This window comes from Prorops nasuta, unplaced genomic scaffold (assembly GCF_024137725.1).
Source record: "Prorops nasuta isolate Cenicafe-Biocafe unplaced genomic scaffold, Cenicafe_Pnas_1.2 PNAS00003, whole genome shotgun sequence".
In the NCBI taxonomy this organism is placed as follows: Eukaryota; Metazoa; Arthropoda; class Insecta; order Hymenoptera; family Bethylidae; genus Prorops; species Prorops nasuta.
In genome coordinates, this window is record NW_027116800.1 from 2,870,406 (window position 1) to 2,889,342 (window position 18,937).

The 18,937-nt window shown below is 36.7% G+C and overlaps 1 protein-coding gene across 1 annotated transcript in view; it reads right to left on the reverse strand.

Moving 5' to 3' along the window:
* LOC136785817 (zwei Ig domain protein zig-8-like) overlaps positions 1 to 13,856 on the reverse strand; it is a 33,016-nt gene extending 19,160 nt beyond the window's left edge. The window contains exon 1 of the mRNA XM_066747098.1: positions 13,606 to 13,856. The gene's annotated coding sequence lies outside the window, so the exon portion shown is untranslated. The remainder of the gene's footprint in view (positions 1 to 13,605) is intronic.
* Positions 13,857 to 18,937: the final 5,081 nt, after the last annotated feature.

Here is an 18,937-nt window from a genome sequence, read left to right on the forward strand (position 1 = left end):
GATAATGAAAGTGTACAGGATGGCTTAGCTGGTAGCCGCTAAACCACTTCCATAATTTCATCCTTCGCTGGCTATTGTCTTCCGCTCCTATCATTTTCATCCCTGTACCTGTTATGTTTTTAATTTCTCTTTTGCTCGTTTTCCTCTTCACAAGTCATTACCCTCTTTCCGGAAGTACTTCTTTGTGGGCTTTTTCGTTTGCACACGCAAGCGCGTTGCGGCCTAACGCTTTTAATAAACTTCCCAGCGCAAGGACGCATTAGGACGTTCAGAATTCCATAAAGAAAAAGTCAGACGTTTATTTTCCGTGGATTTTTTAATGCACGGCAAGTACCTCCTCGACTTTCAGCGTCAGGCCTCGCTTATATCTGCGATAACTGCATTCTTTTTTCCTCGGAGTAGAAGCAAAAAGCCAGCTGGACGACCAGCAACCCTCTAAAAGCTTAAATGCACTTTATTTTATCGAGATGATTTGCATACGCCGCCATCCCCTCGGTCGATCACGTATAGTTGTGCTCACCTTCCAACAGGACGCTCCTCGCTCTTTTCGTAACAAAATCGCCCATATTCGCTTTAATAGAAAAAGCATAAAACCTTTTCGTATTTCATCGGAGACTCTCCAAGCATCATGGAAGCATCCCTGGTACTTGGGCTCGTTTTACGAAATACTCTTTCTCAAGTTAACTGTAAGCATGCAGTTCGGAAATGGACAGCAATTAAAATTCACTCGAACAGCGATAAAATTAACTTTTTAAACTATAATTGCTAGTAAAGTTCGAGTGAAATTTATGGTTTTGTTTAAAACTCATTCAATATTTAAAAATTTCACTTGAAAATTTTCGTAATGTATTGGCTTATTGAAACTGCGCTGATGAAATGAAGGGGAAAAATTGGAAAAATGCTATTGTATTTTCATGATGTTTGTTTCAAATATTGCGTGTTTCGTATGACAAATATTGTGTCAGTGAATGAAAGGTAATTGGATGCTGTAGAAATGGGTCTAATAAGATTGCTGGGGAAGACTCAAGTGTTGTTTCCATTACGAGTTGTTGTCATACTTATATGCTAACGATAGCGCTTTCAACTCAGAGAAAAATATTCTCCAAAGAATTCCTTAAAAGAATAAATAGCTATAGGTTTTTGCAATAGTAATCAGTGTAGCTTGTACTTCACTTCAAACATTTCACAACTTTTTAACGAGGATGGTTGGCTCTTATTCCTAAAGTCTTTAAAACTTCCCACGGTCAAGAAATATTTTACTGGATTAAATCACTTTACTCTTTTGCCGATAACAGTCTCGTTTACATACCTAAGTTTATTTTTCACTCAAAAATCTTGCTGATCATCAGATTAACGACCTCTGTAACAGCAAAGCTCAAATGAATAAAGATTTATGTTGAACGAAGTGACAGGGATGATTATCAAGCAACTGCGTGATTTGGTTATTCAAATTGCTTCCACGAGAATTGGCGAATGTCGTGGCCGAAATAACTTGGGAATATTGAAATTCCGCAAAGACTTATTGGGCTGATTTGAAAAATGCTGGATACAAGATGTTGGACGTTTTATTCCTCGCGAACTTTGGCAAATTCGTAGGACTTAGCACTGATAAGTTGCAGCGTTGGCAGCTGCAGATAAGGCAGGCACACCACCAGCACTATGGAGGAGTCGTGGATGGATGCGATATCAACGGGCCGGCAAGTTTTCTGGCTTCTCTGGGAATTCGAGCGGAGCGGGATGGGCTCGTAAAGCGGAAACCGCGATTTCTCTTCTGGCTAGTGCGTTTCTCCCTGTTAAAATATGCGCGCTCTCACCAAGCGTCGTTAGCTAGTCTCAGCTATTGTGTCCAAGTAATAAAGTATAATATAAGCGCATTTGCAATGCAAACATTTCAAAGATGTCTTGCATAAACGAACAGCGCAAATCACACTTAAACCATATACAACGAACTATTATAACGCACGCCCGCTAAATTTGGTCAACCGTTAAGAACGCGAAAATCCATGAAAATTCGAGAGAGTGGTATATACTTCTCGATCAAAAAGTTTCGAATACTACAACATTTCAAAGCCACAACAAACGGTCGGCCAATGTTGATGTAATTTACGGGTCTTTAATTGCTGAAAATTTCCAACAATGCTTTGAAGCAGGAGCAATATCCCGCATTGCTCACTTTTTGCGCTCCAATTCTATAATGGCTGCGCGCTTCATCGTTTGACCTTACAATTACGTAATTCCTCATAAGCTCACTTCTCACAACTCGAGAATTTTCAGCTTGCCAATGAAGACAGGTATACGTTCTTAATGAAACAAACCTCATTTTCGTGCAGCTGAATGCAGCTGCATAAATTAAGTCGTGACCCGCCAAGATACAATTTCAACAATAAAAACAAGAGGCCTGTTTAAACTTTAATCATAAGACTGACATTCTTGCCGAAACTTCATTCACTCAACGAGAAGCCTTGCGTTTTGTTCACGCAAACCAGCCTCCGGGTGAAATAGTTTTACTGTGGCACGATTTATGCGTTGTACTTTTTCAAACTTTCTAACCCCATCACACCCACCTTTTCTTTCTTTCTTTCCCATAGTTATCTTTAACACAACATCCCTACGTCAACGTCGAGCATAAGTTTCTTCATATATTGAATTTATGCAAAAGTCAGTATGCCCGTGCAGTCTGGCGACACTGAGTACGCGTCTAGAACCACAGCAACTAATAGATAACCCAGATGCATCGCTGTAAAAGGAATACGAGCTCAAGGTTAAAGCACGAGGCTTCGAGATTTCAGGGAAAGTAACGATACTGCCTGTGGGATCAGGGCCTCCTATCAGGATTCCGTAGCAGCCAGTCTTAGGAAAGTCATTTCCTGCCGATGTTTATGTGGAGCTACAAGTTTTTCGCCCTACGTACGGCAAGAACACTAACCTCAACCGATCCGATCAGACACCTTTATAGAATCATGTTTATGAAAAAAACATTTATTCATTATCTTATTAAGATAAGATATAGTTATATATTCATAACAGGGAGAAATTTCAATTAAAATATTTGAAAACAAAATTTGGTGGATACGCGTGGCGCGTGTATTTATAAGGGTAAGATTTATATGTACGTGTTTGCTCTTTCGACAACATTCAATGACAGGTGTAGATCATCCATTGTAATCGATCTTGTTTCCGAACGATGTATGCGTATAAAATATGATGCATTGCGGTGAAAACTAGCACCGTATTTATTTTACGTTGACACAGTTTTACGAGTACATTCGTCAAATTGTAGAACGACCATTGTTAACAATAGAGGTTTGTCGCAATAGAAAGAGGAATTCCCTGGATAACAATAAGCAAGCGAAGGAAAGGTGGAGAGGAGGAGGGGTAGTAAACCCCTGCTCCCTCATTTCTCATGAAAAGGAAACGCTAACGGAAAAGCAAAAAACAGCGTAAAGATGGGGCAAACCTGTGAAAACTCTCGCGAGAATCTTCATGGCTTGCAAGCACATTAATATCCTACGAAGGATCGGCCATAAAGCGTTAATTTAGAGACGTAAATGACAAGTAACAACCGTAATGGTATTCGGTGGTTCATCGTTGACAAGAGTTTAGCGAAAAGCGTCGTTAGTCAAATATTCCTCACCTAATGAGATTCGACCTTTCAAGCGTGTCTACAATCCCCCGTCAGTACATGACACCGCACTGACCTGCCATTCCGAAGAGAGTACACTGGCTGTATTGGAAACTTATACTTCTGATCATTACCGATTTCATGATGTAGCGTTGGAAATCCGGTATTTACAAGTACACAATTCTGAATTTCCGCATTTATTCTAATATAATAAAAAGCATTAATCGAATCTTAATGCACAGCTTTTGGAATAATTAGTTTTGGAAATTATTTAAAGATACTAGAGCTGTCATAAGGGTTGTCAATTGTCCGAGTAAATATCGTTTAACGTTTTATGAAAGATCTACCTACTGTTTGTTGCCATTGATTGATGTCCCTTTACAGAAGTTTGTTTGGTCTTTTTGCGTCCAAAATCTTTTAAAAATACAGGAATTGATGCAGATAAAAAGAGTGGGGCTTCGGGGAGGGGAAGGGGAGAAAAAGGAAGAGACAGAAACGGAGAGGGACAGGGAAATAATGGAAATAAATCAATCGCCAGCGCATGGCCCATAGAAATGACTTTTAAAAATATAGGTAAAGGTAGGATTTTTGCAAAAGCACAAAGTAATAACACCAGCAGATTTTCATTTTGTTTTCCTCTCGTTCTCCGATTATTACATGAAAACTACCATACACCAGTCGACTCTTAACCGCTAGTCTTTTGATAAATTAAAATATTATATAATCGAGAAAATAATCGAAACATTTTTATTCAGCTTCAGACTAGCTACTCGGATTTCAAGTGAGTGTATTATTTTTAACGATGCAATCAATATTATACCAAACCAACGATTATTCGAAATGTTAGTCGACGGGGGAGGAAGGTTTTTATGAGCTGGAAACGAAGAAAAAACTCATGCAGTCGAATTGTATAAAACAACGAAGCTGTGAAATTCATGCCACAATACTTTCAAGTTGAACTGATTTCCCATTCAGTCCACTTAACTTGCCTTATCGGAAATTTGGACTCTAAAAATAAGTATTCAACTCCTGAAATTCATATCGTCAATTTCCAATTGTCATTAATTTAAATTGTTGGATTTCTTTAAAGATTGGATTGTCGCGCATATACAAGCGTCTGCTTTGAATAGTTCTTTAATATCGCGATTCGGCGACACAAATTAGCGCGACAATGGTCGATTTAATTTATTTAAACTCTTACACAGGTTGTATATAAATTAAGAACATTTTTGCATTCATTAACTAAGCTGAAAATAATGCGTTACTGTTATGAATAAATTATTGTCCGGAATAGTTGTGCTTCGTAACACCCATTCTTCTTATTTGCCACAAGCAAAACCGGAATGAAAAAGAAGTACCCAATACTTTAAAAACTTTAAAAGAATTTAAGCTCTCTCTCTTTAAGTTTTGAAATTAAAAACAATAACAAGAAAATATAATCAAAGCTACTTCAATCTTTTTTGCAACATTTATTGACTTACTAATATTTCAAACATTTAATTAGTGAAATTGCGGTTGCGAGTTTTATCTCATTTTTAATCAGAAAATTATTTTAGCAAATTTATCCGAGTTTGCGTTGAGCAGTTGCGAAAATGCAGCTATAAATTTTAGCCACAATTGCCGCAATCTGATACAATCATATCAGAGCCAAACGAATTTTATTGTGTGAATAATACAACATTATTTTAAAACATTGGTTTGTGAAAATATTCTCAGAGGAAGGTTAAAAGTGAAAATTACACGCTCAAACAAATCATCGTTGATAAATTCAACTGGAAATGAACCGTGACATTAGCACGCAGGCCCTAATTCAATATACTTTCGAACGTTCGTCCGAATAAATATGCTACCAATAGTAATCTGTTTTCCTTATACTTGCATGTGTTTTATGTATAAAATACTTAGAGAGAAACACAGATTACGAAGAAGATTAAATCCTTTGAAAGATTGGAGAGTGACCAATAAGGAAAATCTAGGTGAGATATTAATTCAATTATGTGATTATGATCCATACGCTTTTCATTACTAATATGAAAAGCAAATTTCAAGGAGTTTGATAATGCTTGATATAACAGCCATTGATATAATTTGTAGCCTTCCAAAGCTGATTGTTTTTTATGGCTTCATAATATTATATTAAAAATAAAAGGATACTCTAGGAAAATGTGTAGAGACAACACAAGTGAAAACATGGAGATACCGTAGCTAAAAATGAAAATACTTTTAATTAAATTCCAGAGCATTCACGTATCTAAATCACAATAAAGATTAAGAATGATGCGGCATGGTTAACAGTATAATTATTGGAATTATGCTGCAATTTTACGATGAGATACCACGACCACCTTACCATCGTATAATGCTATGACCTACCCGTAATACTGTTTCGTACTCGAATATAGCATCTCATTACGTTACAAGCACATGACGGTCATAACTTTATAAAGACAAGCATAGGAAACTGAAGGAGGAACTATCCGGGTAACTCGATGAATAATATATATATGCTAGAATTTGACGAAATAGGTACACCATCGTCTATAGCACAAGTACACACGCGTGCCCTTGTAGGTTATACCGGAGAATCCAATTTCTTGTTGAATCTGCATATTTCTCTGCTGAAAAATCAATAGTCTAAAGTTCTCTGTTCTAAAGTTATTACGATCGATTAAATTACGCCTCCAATTCCTCCATTAACAACATTTATTTATTACCGGCGTCTGTCGATAACGCAAACAAAATGTGCTATCATCGAGTAAACCGCGTAAAGCTTTCAAGTGCTATTGTTTTTCCTGAAAACAATAGCCAGGTGCCAAGCAGGGGTAGAATTTTCTGAAAAGAATTTGCTGAATTTTTTTGGAACAAGTTGACCCAAGGGAGTAAAAAAGGAGGGAGTCATAAAGAAGCCGAATCGAGAAAGACTGGTTTAGGAGTAGAAAGGGTAAGGGGGCAAGAGATAGAGAGAAAGAGAGAGAGAGAGAGAGGTAGAAGCGAGAAGCTTTTGTTCAACCTTAATTTATTGAGAATACTTTAAAATGGTAGTCAGACCAATCCATGTCATTTAAGAAAAGACGAAGTAGCCTCGGGGTTCCCGCTCGAAAAGCATCGCGACAGGTTGAAATGGTGTTGGTGGTGTAGGCACGTAGCACTTCGTAACCAGCTGAATTTATCGTCCGGATCAAGAGGTACACAAAGTCCGCAACGTGCGAGTCATTTTTAGCAAGCTGGTTAAGAAAGCTAAAAGAAGAAGGCAGTAGGGATAATAAAGCCGTTCATTCCCGATATATACAGTTACACACTAACCCTCGTGCCTCGTTCTTCCTTCGTTTCACCCAATGACACTGTGACAATCGTAAATACGAAACATCTGAAAAATGATATTATTGTGCGTTTGGAATACACGTGCGAACGGTGACAGAAAGTTTCAAGCAAATTTATTCTTTCTCTCGTTATTATATACTGGAGTCTACACCAACTACAACGCAAGCTTCTTACCTTCTGGAGTTTCATGCTCTATAGTCATTAGATTCATCTTCCGATTCGCTTCATTGATATTTCACATCCGGTCTCGCGCCATGAATAATACGATCAGCTCATAAGCGCGTTAAGCTGTCTAGAGGAATCTCGAATACGATTTAATTCTACTGAATTCCTTGAATCAACGCTATTCGCTTGATACCTCTATACCGTGCAGTGTACCGATGTGACGCGATAGTATAATAAGGGATGGGAGGAAAACATCGTTTTCTTGCGGAGTGTACCAGCTTCGTAGAATTAACAATGACACGGATCAATGCTATCGTGACGTTTCTCAATCTCCTCAGACTGCATTTCTTGATTTCAAAATACTTCCAATAATAGAACCAGCTTCGTGAAGTTAGAAACGAGGATCACAAATATTTTATCGACTGTCAATGGAATACCTCCTATACTCAAAATCTGTGAATTTTGTTTTGATTGAAGAAAAATCAATTAAATGTTATACGTCTCGTCAAGGGGAATAAATCAGAGATCAAAAAGATAATATATACTTATTTATACGAAAACAGAGGGAATATCGGTTGTCACAGTGTGTTCGATAGGCTAACAGAACATTATCGAGTAGAGCAATAGTATAATAGATTAATCGTTTTGTTATACTATGAAAAGCTTGAACCAGCCAGCAGTGTAACTCTATTGTCGATTTTGTAAGTGATTAAATTTGCCGGTACATTCCATCTTGCGGGTTCATTGCACATTTAATATTAATACTAAATTGTATGCGTTTTACTTTCTCCATAATGCTTGAATAAAAGTTAAAATTTATTTATTAATTTGTCATTATTTACGAATTATAACCTTTCATTTATAACTCTAGAGGATTATGGTCAAAGAGGATACCCCTCGTAAAGAAGGTTATTGCTCTTACACTATTATTTAAACATTTAGTGTTGATGTTTTCATTTAGTTGAATTACTGCAATGTGTGTGAATCTAAATTGGTTGCATTGCGTTGGGAAATATGGATTATATAAAAGTTTCAGAAATCAATTTATTTTTGTGCCGAAGCCGATAAAAATTTCGAATGTAAGTTTATCTGGATCATTCACAAACTCTTATAACTCTTTGTTTATTCGTAGTATCATTTCGAATCAGTATTATTAAAGTTTAAAATGATACGTGAAATAATTTTTTTGAACAATTTTCTCAAAAGTTCTAATTATTTAACTAAAAAGTGTACCCTCGGGAAACTGGGTCAGAATCACTTTATTTAATTTTCGCATAAAAAAAATGATATTAAATAATACGGAGTGTTTTATTGCTTTAAAGTTGGATAATTACTCTAACTAATTATATCATAAATATTATCATTACCAATTAAAGTCACAGTTTGTTAATCTGTAAACTTTAAGTGATCCGCTTTGAGCTACTTTCTCCTGTATACCAAATTGTGCAAAGATTAGCGTAAAAAATGGATACATATTTTATCGAACTATAAATCGTATTATTATCTATAAATCACGCACTTTGAATTAACAATGGTTCTTAAATATTCGACTCAATTTTTAATAGAAATAAGATTGAATTGACATTAATTATTCACAGCTTGTATTTTAGTAATAAATCATGACTAAGCCTAATCCACTTTCAATGAAGTTCCCAAAGTTAGCTTACGAGCGTTGGTGCACCCTAACATATATTTTCTGGTCTTATTGTAATCGAGTAACTATCGGTTTTTCATAAAAGAAAAATAAGCATGTCATTCTAAAATCGTGTCCTTGTAAATTGGAAAGCATGTAGCTACTAAGAACATTAATGCAGATTAGTCTGAAGATCGTGACGCGCTTGTAACTCGAAATCTATATCGACCAACTCTCGTAGGGGCGCTTGGAATTGTGGAGGAACAATGGCATCCTAGATGTGCTTACTTAGTCCCATTGGGTAGCGGAGCTAACGCGTAACGTGACCCGCCTAAAGAGCATTTCTGCTTAGAACATTCGTTATGTGGCATCTGCATTAGCGCTTAATTAATGAAGATTTAAAAAAGTGCAAAGTAACCCTATGGTTTTTACAAATCTCTATTCGATCCAGTAACTAATAACAAATCAGTTTCCGTTTGTACTATATACAAGCTTAATTTCCATATTCTGCAGGATTTACGTGAGCCAGTAAAGCAAATACGCATGATCTGCTGGCTATACTGAAGTAAAGTAACATTCGATCGTCCTATCGCATGTGTAATTACGCAAATTACGACCAATATGAGCAGACATTGAAACGTGAATTTCCATGAATATGTCTCTCCTCAATCGTACAAATCAAACCTTTAGACGGTTATGGGCAGCTCGAATTTTCATTGAAATGCAAGATTTGTCTTAAATAAAAAAAAAAATGCGCGATCTGAAAAGAAAGAATGACGTAAGAAAAAATTATAACCTGCTCAGTTTAAAAAGTAATAAAATTAAAATAGTTTTTTTTGGCTTTCAGGTTAGACAAGGCGATGAAAAGGTCCTTAAATGAAACTACCCCTGTATAATGATTTGGCGCGTTGGTCGTTTGACGCCTCTACTTCCGACGGTTAACCAAAAATGGGTTAGCCGTCATCGACTTCCTGGAGTAGGATTTGCCAAGCATGACAAGAGCATAGAGGGCACAAAAGAGGATTATTGGTTCGATCAGCGGTGGGTGTCATCGGTTGACATATGTGGCGTGGCGTGGCGTGGCGTAGCATACGAGAATATCCGCGAATCCATGCGAAACCGTTCGTGAAAGATACTGGATGGATTGTGGCCAACGCGGTGCGATACCGCGTAACGTGACCCTAGGCTCGATACATCATCCAGATTCTGGACCGAGCAGTCGCTGTAATTAATCCAAATTCATCGCATGGATTCGCTTCAATAGTTTCTTGGCAGCTTTACCCCACATATCCCACGTGTAAAAAAAAGCTTGATCAGATTAAGTGAAACTTATCCCTCTTACTCATTTGTTCCACTTTCCCGCATTACCACGCGTAGATATAATACCATCTTCCTTAGCAATTTTCTGTTTCTCGCTTTTCCATCGCTTTGTGAACTTAACATGTTCTAAAATACATCGCACGTGTTCTCCGGAGAGAATTTGCTTCCTTCTCCCATATACTATTTCAGTTTCCGTGCTTTTGGCAGCAACAAAGAGTCTCACTCTTAGAAAATTATAAGTTAGCAGCTCGTGCTGGATACTCGTAATATGTAAGAGCACTTGGGGATTGTGTAAGATTGATTTTGGAAATTGCGACTCAACCAATTTATAAGGTCTAATTGAACCAAATTAAATTTGTTTACTCCAGAATACACTCTAGAACATCCTTTTAAACCTGAGCAATTTACTTTGCCCCCCTCATAAAGCAGTTAATGCAAATAATAATATAGATTAAGGCTTAACGCGTCTCTCAGTTATATTAGGCTATAGCTTGCATCTTCGTTTATAATTTACAGAATAATCGCAGAAAATAATTCTGCGAAGGGACGAATAAGATGAATCGCCTGCCACTCTAAATGTTATTCGACGAGCGAGATATGTGCAGGAGAATAGATGTTCACGGATCGGAGCCGATCGTTCGTTAACCGGCGCGTTCGTACATACACACCGATACGCGTTTTACCGAAGAGTGTACATCAGGCAGAAAGTCATCGATTTGAAATACGCAAAAAAAGAGCTTCGGCAGACTATTGTTAATTCTTTGTATCCGTCAGTATCACGCATCGATTCGTCGGCGAATCTACGGCAGAGAGCCGTAATTCTGCACTGTACGCGCACCGATAAGATTTAAATAATTGATCGTAATGCGAACGGAGGGTGGAGCGAACCGTAATAAAAATCGTCCTCTCGAAGCTCTCGAAGAGTTATTCTAAAATCTTCATGGTGAAATAATTAGCAATAGGCTATTCCAAATCATGGAAGCGAATATATGGAAGTTTCAAAGGTATAGCTAGTAAAATAAACGAGTGAAAAGAGAAGCGCGCGACGCGGTAATGGTCCTTGGAAGATGAAGGAAAATGAGGTGCTAGGCCATTCTCTAAGTGAACCGTGTGCGTCAGTTCGTCTGCAGGGCTAGTCGAGTGAGACCAGACGCTTTTGTTAAAAGGACAATTAGCATTGTGCATATTGCAAGTAGGTTGACGGAGATAGAACTTAACGCGGAGAACATTAGGAGAGCAACAAAGGTCAGCAGTTCTAGTTCGTTACGATGCGGTTGCCATTTACATTCACTTATATCCTCTGCTCCACCGATTTGCCAGTCATTAGTGACTCGTACAATTCTCTTTACATTCCTTTCTGTTCATTCATTCGTCTCCAAACCATAACCTTCGTAACTTGCTTGATTATGCGCACGCGCACCTCGATTAAGTTTGTTTAAGCATAAATTTAATTAAAAAAAGCATTTAGGAAAGATTATAATTTTAGTCATTTTGACAATTGCCAGTGTGTTTTAGTTACCAAAATCCATGCACTTCTGGTTATCTCCGCTTCAAGTCCTGTACAAATATCACGAGTGTGGGTTAGAAAGCTAATAGAGAGAGAGAGAGAGATAGAGAGAGAAAAGCCTTCTAATTTGCGCGCATTCCCTAAACGCAGAGAGAGCTTCCTACATGAAAGAATTTTAAATTCAATCTGAAATTCTAGTAAGCCTTGCTTTACTGATTTGAATAATTTATAGTATAGATCCTGGTAACACCTGAGTTAAATTTGTTATCGATTATCGAGTAGTACCAGATCGAGCTATGATTACAATAGATTTTTATTAACTGAGCATGGTTAAACCAGCAGGCCTATTGGGGCACAAGGACCAATACTATTTTCCCTATGCGACCATTATTCATCCCCTTGCTTTGTTCAATTTAAAAAAACAGCAAAGATTTATGGCATAACGATTCGTTTCAGCAACCATTTGTACCAATAGATGTATTCCGCAGTGGCGAGGAAAGGACTGGGTATTGTACCTTTGAGATATTATTTAACGACGCGTTTCCATACTTCTCTTCAACTACAAAAAAAATTACAAGATTCATGTTCGTAGTCACATGTTTTCTTCTTTTTTACGGATAACAGTTTCGTAATGACCAACAATCTTTCACTAGAACATGCGTGCCGCGAACTGCTACAATAGAAAAGTGCCATATGCGTAAAGATAAAACGCGAAATAAGTATACTTTGTCACGCAACACTCTCCGAAAGTATCTTGTATGCACCTCGGGCAAAATTAATTTATGTTAACGAGATCCAGAGGTTGTGTATCTGAATATTACAGATTCTTATTTAAGACTTTTCTCGCGAATTTCATTAAACAAAACTGATGAAATTTAATAGACCTTTTGTGAATTTTAAATATACTATAGAAATCATATTATTTTCTTTGATTAACAGATGTATAAAATTATTCGTTTAATCGATTTATCAATTACATTATGCTTTCTTCTTATTTCATACAAATTAGTTACTCATTTTCTCACCAAAAGCTTACCTATATTTATTTGGATTCCGATACAATCACGATCAGAATTTTAATCGCGAAATGTAAGCCACTTTGTATTTCCCGGACGAATATAACGAGTCACTATTTCCAGCCGCTGGTTATTTGGAAAACTTTCAAATTTTATTCAATTTCTTAAACGTGAAGACAAGAAAAGTGTTACCATATTCTTTTATCGAATCAATTCCTCTTATTTTCTTTCCGTCCTATGAAAACTCTACAAAGAAAAATACTATATACATCAGTATATATATATATATATATATATATAGTATATACCGTAATTGTGACCGAGTAAAAGTTTGCGAGTTTTTTTCAAAACTATTCGGGAAGTAATTGGTTACCACGTAGCGAAACGAGCAGATACGAAGAAAGGGTTGCAATTAATCGGGTTGGTCAGTAACGCTCTCGATCGATCCCATATCCAATGGCCACTACCGAACTTTATAGACAAAATATATTTGCTCAAAGAAACAAGAAAACTTTAGGGAAAGAATCACGTTCGATGGTACTACTTGTAATTTGCATTTTGAGCGACCTCTTATTGACGTAAAAAATCCTTGGTAATTTATTGATCCAAATAAATTGATTGTTAATTAACAAATTTGTTTAAAGTATATTGTAAAAATGACTGCCACGGCCATCGAACAGCTAATACCTATTTGGTTGTAGATTTCATATGGGGATTGTGTAGTAATACGATTTAATTTCTTGTTCATTATTTACACAAATTTAAAACTGATATCGCTCTTTATAGGTATTAAAGCGAACGAGTTACTTACCAATCATTGACAGTAAGCGCGGCACAATAGTTGATATGTACATAGCAAATATTGGCTTTTGTTCGGTTTAAAATGATGAAGAAACTTTAGTAATCAATTGAAGTAAATGTTTTATTTTTATTGCAGGTAAAATGCAGCAGTGAAAAAAATATATATCGCGAAAAGTGCAATCAGCTTTTATTAAGGAAGGCCGAAGCTACGAGTACTTACTTAGAATTCGATAACGTCCATCAATCCTGCTATAAGAAAATTGATAGGATAATCCACTTGCAGTTCGACGAGCATCAGCTCGCTGTTTCCGAGTGTCAGATAGCCTGGGAAAGCGTAATGTGAGACAATTTTGTTATCTCGATGGAAAAACGTTTGACACCTATTTCTATTATAGCTGGTCTCTTAAAACATTTTTGAATGTCTATTCGAGCTACTATGCTTGAATGAAAACTCGCACTTCGCACAGCACAGGCGGCTACCGACTGACTGCTTTGAGTTTGAAAGCTTGTCCTCCAGTAATAGCGCCCCCTGTTGCCACCACGTGCTTCCGACTTTGCTGCCTCAGCGTCTGTGCGCCCTACGCGTTGCTATTCCCACTTAACCGTGAATCCGTGTTTCACTCACACATCAAGACTTTCTACTTGTGTTTTTTCAGTAATGCCGCTTACGGCCTTTTTGCGAATCGCCCCACGACCTAAAGTAGTACCGTAACTTTTCATAAAAAATTCAACCAATACAATCAAGCTTATTGTAGAGAAGAACGAGAAGGAGAAACATGAATTATTCCCACTGGAGATACGTTAAAACTAGCTTATCATCATTCTCTTTTTTAACGTGTGTGGATAAAGTTGAATTATTGCCTCTGTAATATATATATATTTTTTTTATTCCATTAAACCACAATAAAACGAATTAAGAATATAGAATGTGCTAGGGGATGAAAAAGGCAATTTTGACTACGCGTGATGATAAATTCACCAATTTGTGACGTATACGCCAACTTCCAATTACGTCCGATGGATTAATCACACAATCCAGCCGGTGCTTCAACCTTTCTAGATTCATGGATTAAACGAGAGCTGATCTCTATCTCATTCGTGTTTTACGATCGCACCTTAGTGACAATTAGCGATTTGATAGCACTCAACCGATTCATTATGATTTGGTTACGGCAAAAAAGACATTTTATTCAGGAATGATAGTAATTTAACATTTTCAGGGTATCAAGTACATTAACAGAATCGTTAGACGTATAAAAAGAGACTGCAGAGCTGTGTACGAATGAGCCAAAATAATGTAATTCGTTAAAAAAATGAAAATATCGGCTGCAGCTGATGCGCGCATTAACCAAAAGAAGCACTTGAAATTATTTTGTTCTATTATGGCATTAATCATAGCAGTGACAGTAAAGGTAAGAAGAGTTACAGAATATCGAGCAAAAGTATATGATCGATCGTTTCCCTGGCATATGCTGGTGAAACAGCGTATTATTATCTGGTGGCTTTTGCCCATAATCCGTTTGACACCGAGCCCTACCTTTATTATTTCCAACATCCACCACCCAACACCAGTATTCGTTATAAATTTCTCAAACGACTATGTCGGGTAAAGAGTATAATTTCGTTATCTCGGTCTCATCGTTCGCCTCCCCTTGGCTATTTACCAAAGGCCCTCTTAGCCAACCGTTTCTCCAATATTCTCGCAGCATCCCTTAAACAGTAAAAATATATGAGCCAAATTGGAATTAAGTGCTGATCAGCGCTGTATACATCACGCAAGAAGTTAGATTTTGCGTTGATAAATTATATAAAAGTTTTAACAATTGACTAGATATAATGGCTACTAAGCAGTTCGTGTTTGTTTCTTTCGTATAGTCCTTGCCCTGACTCGAACGCATAATAATCCAACCGTACAAGAATTTCAACAAAACGAATTTTACCAACCGGCAAAAACGTAGCCGTTCATTTTTCCAGACTCGTTTCTCTCGAGAGATTAACCGAGTCTGAATTTTATGGTTTAAAAAGAACAATTTTATGAGTTATAACAGTAAGATTTTCCCAGCTAATAGAAAATTATGTCATTCTTCGGACAGAAGGGGTATCTTAAAAATCCGAAAGGAAATTAGATGTTTCTTTTATTTTATTTAACTTATTTATACGACATATTAAGATAGCCTGAAGGATATCTTTTCATCATTTTTTTGTTGTAAATTATTATAATAAGAAACGATATAAAATATAAGGCATAAATCCACTTGAAGTTAGTAAATTTTTTATAATAAAAGTCAGAACTTTACTTTTTAAAGTAGACTTTTAAAGTATCCTATGAAAATTCATCTGATATCAGTCTATTTCCATCTTTGGTCGACCTCAAGTCTCGTATGTGGACTCTGTGTACTTACGTGTATGTACATGTACTTATTTTAAAATCCTTTTGGTTTAGAGACTTAACTGAACGATACTCGATGGCGCAAGTCAAATGAAATTAATGACTCTGCGTCAGAGCCAGCACGAAAAGTCTGTAACGAGCTCGCGTTAATTTGTTGCGGTCCTGCCCGTCGTTACATTTCTCTAAACTGCTCACTCACAGCGAAACACTTCGCAGATTCACTTACTTTTCTGATTCATCAATAACAAGGAATATGGCTCACTTCTACAAATAAAATTATCATCTTAATCAATATAATAAATAAAGTTTTACAATTTTATCCCAACTATACAGATTATATGTATATACCTTCTTATAGGGTTTAATATGTGGTGTTCATTTGTTTATATATTAATTTACTGAAAAGTAGGGCTACAGATTGAAAATTATTTTTCTTTTCTACCAGATTCAGATTTGCCAAGGATATAGGTCCTTGCAGCAAGGAGACCACGCGCAAATGTTTGTGATATCCGGTACGTTTAGGAAACGAAGCTCAACTTTCCACCATTTCTCAAATATCCATGCAGAGACGCGACGTAATCTGGCAAAGATCTTGCAGCGCGATTCTCGAATGGAAAATTATGTAAGTCGCGAGCATGGCTAGTACGAACTTGGCCGTGCAGGGTGCATTTTGCGAACGTGCTCAAACTCCAAAACAGACCTTTACTTGTCACGTGCAGTTTATTCCCTGCGGAAAACTTGTTAAAATCGAGTCTTTCCTCTTATAAGACCACGAACACGCTCGCTTTTCATCCCATTCAACCCGTTTGTTGGAAAAGGTTTCATTTTGGAAAATAGTACGACGAGTAATACTAGGATTACGTTACCTAACCGTGAAAATGTCATCCTTCCCTTAACAAACTGAATCGAGAAAGAGAATTGCTCAGGCGTATTTCACGAAAGTTGCACGTAACAAGTTAACCGACACGAAAGTCTACAGGTTGCTAGTTGAACTTTGCCACGATTTAATTCGCAACAAATCAACGCGGAATACATTTGAAAAATTTGCTTTGCAACTTGCTTCTCGTTAGTTAAGAACAGGAATCTGATGTAGTTTCTATTTGATGAAATCTACTAACCTAGACCATTTAGATTTTCAATATCTTATAGATTGTAAATTCCAACTTGTATATATATACGTTAGGGCGAATTTCCGCTACAGCATGTCAATATGAAAAGTTCAAAGATAACATTGGATATAGAATTTATGGCCGTAGATAAGTTTAATCACAACTTTATTCTATAACACTGAAAATTCTCATATTTTTCTACAATAACAAAATACATCTTTTTTAAAAAACATCTCATTTCATTCTCACAGTTCGCGTTCCATACGATACAGAATTCAGCGTAATATATGCAAAAAAAAGGGTAAAACATTTCAGACTAAAAATAGAAAAGACTTTCCGCGCCCCCAGAAACGTGTCGTGTATGATATTTTTGCGAAAAAACATACGATAGGGGAAAAGGTTGACAAATATGGACTCTCTTGCATGGCTTGTGACGAAGAGGTTCCGTTGCGAAAACCTGTGCAATAGACAGGAGCGAATAATAGAGAGGAAGTACATAGTCTATGTAAGGAAATGAGAGGACGAGGAATGTTCGAAACTGAGAAAGAAAAACGTCTTTTACGATGACAAGGATGATTCCCGCAAGAGGATTTAATTTTGCCACTGGCGTATCACCGTTGCCATGCATTGTGAGAGGGCTGCTCCTGGTCGATAGTTTTCCAGGCGGCTGACGTGTACCGAGACGTGGCATTTGACAGTTTTTGCTTGATTAATTGTAACGCACCGCGTCAGCTCCGGATTCAAGTGGTTGCCATTGTCATCCCTGCTCTTGCTATTGCATGCTTCATTACTCGTTTGACACATCGACTCAAAGATTATCGTCAACAATGTCAACCGCAAACCTACCCTTAATTTATACAACGAACTTTACTCGAAAGAAAATGAATAATAAAATATCTACAGTAAAATGAAGAACAATATATTACTCTCTGCATATTCTAACCATCTAAAATTGATTATTTAGAATTAATAGAAATATGAAAACTTCTTAATATCACGTTGTACCGCAAACCATTTTATGGTCTCCCGCTACGATAAAAAGTAAAGTTTATGTATACTCGATATTTTTGCAAAACAAATATAGTCTTTTTTAAATAATATAACGTTGACAAACTCCTTTCTTTGCGAGACCTAACAATTTTAATGAAATTTAGGGAGGAGTGGAAGTTAATGAAAAAAAATATAGTTGAAGGAGTACAAACACATAGTTTGCCAACGGGACGATTATGGCTGAGTGCGCAGCGCGTATAGCGTTGCTATAACTTAAAACGAAGGGCAGTAGTTAGCAGGGGCAATATTTCCCCTGTCGGTCGCAGTAGTCCATATATGGACCGTATAAATACATATCTACTTCATACACGCGTCACACCATAGCCAACCAAATTATTTGCATGTGTGCTCACAAATATTTTCCATACTTAAATCGCTTACAGTGTGAATTCTAATATTTTAATGACTCTTTCTCCTCCCAATAATGAGTAATTATATTATTACTGATTCTCTTAATGTCGATGAATCGTTCATTTAAACTGATGTTCACATTTAATCATAGTGACTATTGATTTGATTAAATTTTACTGTAAACCAAACCCACGCTCATCTATCACCATTCGAGGTTTCATTTACTGTTCAATTTAAAAGATTTTTATTCTAGATAAACTACTCAAAAACAGATAGAATACAATTGAAGAGGACAACAATGTCGCTTGTCAACAGTATACTAATGTGAAGTTACTTAACATTGTAACCACGCAGTAATGTAGTACCGGTAAATGCTTTGGTAAATTCCAACATTGCGCAGTAGCGCTTTTAATTTATCACTTTATACTATATATTCAACGACATCCTATTTTGGCAAAGGACCGCTTGAAATTTCCGCGCTTCAAATTGCTTGTTATCGATTTACCCGCTTAAACCATCTGCAGTCTGCAGACAGACCAAAAGTAAAATTGGAACAGTAATTGAATTTTTGCCCATTTGAAAAAATTAAAAAGTCCCCTAGGTCCAGTTACAAATGTGTCTAAATAGAATTTTCGTATTTGCATAAAAAATAT